The sequence below is a fragment of the Palaemon carinicauda genome, chromosome 42, assembly GCF_036898095.1.
Source record: "Palaemon carinicauda isolate YSFRI2023 chromosome 42, ASM3689809v2, whole genome shotgun sequence".
Taxonomy (NCBI): Eukaryota; Metazoa; Arthropoda; class Malacostraca; order Decapoda; family Palaemonidae; genus Palaemon; species Palaemon carinicauda.
In genome coordinates this window covers 19,503,139-19,506,400 of record NC_090766.1, presented here as the reverse complement: position 1 = coordinate 19,506,400, position 3,262 = coordinate 19,503,139, and the positions used below count along the sequence as shown (strand labels likewise).

Here is a 3,262-nt window from a genome sequence, read left to right as displayed (position 1 = left end):
ATGATTACAAACAACACAGCTCCACAACATAAAGCACACCATGTGACAAAGAAGAGGGAGCGCGTCCCAAAAACTGAAGATATTCGCACTGAATGAAGTCAAGGCCAACACTGGCTGGGACGTGTTGCCACTATAAAATTTTGTAATTCCCAAAAACGACCCATGAAAAATCCCAAGATTGACTATAAATTCCCAAGACCCTCAAAACACATTTGAAAGGTAAAACCAATTGATTTGAGTGATACAGTATATATTTCTCACCTGAAGCAGTTGCTAATTGAGGTAAACATTCATGGCTTCTTCAATCTCGTCAGTATCACCTTCATCCGCATTTAAAGTTGCCAGTTCACCTCCTTTTCTGCTAGCTTCTCGTTCCATATATCGCTTATGACACTTCCCTCCTTTAACATCTTTAATGAGTGCAGGTGAGGGTTCCCAACGGTGGCACCCATCTTGCCTTGAAATGGATTGCATTGCAAGAATGCGGTTTGTAACAGTTGACACTTACAGCTTGTTAGTTTGCTTATTTTTAATACGATTCAGCTGGGAAAATACCCTCTCTACACAGGCAGATGAGTGTGGAAGCACCATTAAATTGCACATAAACGTAGAGAGATGATGGAACTTTGTCTGATTATTGGCGTCTTTAATTGATTTCAACTCGAGCCAGAATGAGGTTGCAGGCATACCCGAGATGTTTTTCAGAGATTCCTTGAATTGCAACAAATCCTTCCACTGATCTTGCAATTCATCTAAATCTTCTTCTTTAACTAAGTTTGGAAAATTCACTGCCAGTTTTCCAATAGATTTAATCCCTCTCTGAGGTGAAAGTGCTGCTTTGGGATCCATGATACTTAACATAGCAAGAATACTATCCTCCTTAAAATTGAATCTTTTCTTCATTTGAGTGCACAACTCTACCAAAAATCTCTTACAATCATTCCGAAATCTGCCTTCATATTCTCCTAATGGCTGCTTAATGAGCATGGCCTCACATCTGCCACCAAGTTCTATAATGCTTTTGTGTTTTGCAGCATCATTAGGATCAAGTTCTGCCAAACTATGTGAATGAAGAATGTCTTCATCTACAAACAAAGCAAGGATACTTCTATATTCATCTGATATAGTAGAATATAGGGTTGCAATTCGAAAATATTGAGATTGGAACTCAAGGTTCATTTTATCAACTTTACTTATGATGTAATTAAGGAATAATAACATGTGCTTTGTTCCTGGGGTAGCCATGGTCTTGCTAATTTGCGATGCCCCATCCACCTTATCTGTTTTAGCTTCTCCCTGAAAGAATAACTGCAGTGCATCCCATTGTTCTAAAATCCTCGATAATACCAACCCCATTGACAGCCATCGAGTCTGTGACAGTTTCAACATTTTGTGCTTAGGAGACTGTACTACATCTTGAATCATCTGAAATTGGTGTTGACGTTTACTGCTCCTTGAAAAATAAGAACACACATCTTTTAAGAATGTTTCAAGGAATGATGGCAATGTGTTACTGGCATGGCTCGAACATAAGGCAAATGAGTGACATACACACCCTAAAATGAACACAGACGGAAGGTCTCTCTTTAGATGAGCTTGAAATCCATTATTTACCCCTAGCATAGTGGAACAATTGTCACTTGCAAACCCTACAATATTTTGTAAGGGTATCTCTTCCTTTTCCAACATCTCTTTTACTGATTTATAGAGTCCTTCTGCACTCGCATCATCCACCTCTACAAAATCTAAAAGTAAATCTGCAACTTTACACTTTTTTTCATCATACACTACCATCACTTCTAAAAGAGTCTCAGAAACATCCGTGCTTTCGTCAATAATCAATGAAAAATAATTTTCTCTGCAAAACTTTGCTACCACCTGTCTTTCTTCCCATGCAATGCCATCCTGAAGCATGTATGAAGCTTTAGTCTTTTTCATTTTCATGTTGCGAGCTGTTTCACACACTGGGAACATTTTCTTTATTACGTCAACCAAATGGTCAGCTTGAGCAAAAGGTACACCATGTTCTGCCATGTAACCTGTTAAATACATTTCAGCTTTTGCAACCTTATCTTGTGGAAGTTCTGCAACACTCCTCTTGAAAAATTGTTTAATATTTAAGGTGTTCTTTTTTGCATCTAAATTTCTTGTGTGCTTTGATGAAGCTTTGTGCTTCATAAGTGCTGATTTATTACAGTTCTTTAGTTTCCAGTCACAAACACTACAGATGGCAGCATTTTTATCATTCGGATCTTCTTTCACCCAGTCTCTAAGTTCGACATCTGTCAACCATTGCTTATTAAATGATTGTTGATACCACCCTTTTGATTTTTTTCTTGGTGGAGTATTACAGCCACTCTTAGAAGTTCCAGGCTCAGGATCGCTAGAGTCACTCATTGCTGCGGGTGCATACGTGTGTTCTTCAACTGTTAATCACAAACTAGATCATGCGAGCCTCCTTACCAGGGCTGCCAATGGGAATTATCAGAAAAACCCAGAATAACGGTTCAAAAAAAAAAAAAAACCAGATTGAATGGAAAAAAACCCAGATGTTGATTAGCGTGTGTATATATATATATATATATATATATATATATATATATATATATATATATATATGTGTGTGTGTGTGTGTGTGTGCGTATTTTTATATAGTCAATATATTAAATAATTGTTCATAAATTCATATTCAAATATTGTCTTCCTCACCTACTTCCTGAAAGTGATGAATTTATTTATTGTCTTCTTCAGCTGCTGTCTCAAGCCTCAAAGGCGATGCTTTCATTATTTTCTTTCTGTTTCGCAAGTCTGGCAAGGTATCTCCGACTTACTGAACCGTCTTCTAAATCTTTGATGAGAGCTTTTGCAGGTTCCCAAGAAGTACAGTCTGAATTACCTCGAGTGATATATTGTTTTGCCAATATTCTGTCCCTCACTGTTTCAGCTTTCAAAGAATTTGTAATTCTAGTTTTAACACAATTGACTTGAGAAAATATCCGCTCGACACGTGCTGATGAATGTGGCAAGGCTGTTAATGTTGTCATAAAATTAGATAGTAGGTCGAATTTTGGATTGTCTAATCCATCTTTTATGTTGCGTAATTGATACCAATATTCAGGAATGTTGTCATTTATCATAGGTACTAAGGTGGGGTCTCTTAAATTTCTGAAGCTTCTCCACTGGTCATCAAGATTATTTAATTGATCTTCCGATATGACTGAAGGAAAATAAACCGCAAGTGGAATTAATGAGTCGGGAGGAC

At 37.3% G+C, this 3,262-nt stretch overlaps 1 pseudogene; it reads right to left on the bottom strand.

The window, feature by feature from the left end:
• Positions 1-273: 273 nt before the first annotated feature.
• On the bottom strand, positions 274-1,389 carry LOC137633028 (uncharacterized; annotated as a pseudogene).
• Positions 1,390-3,262: the final 1,873 nt, after the last annotated feature.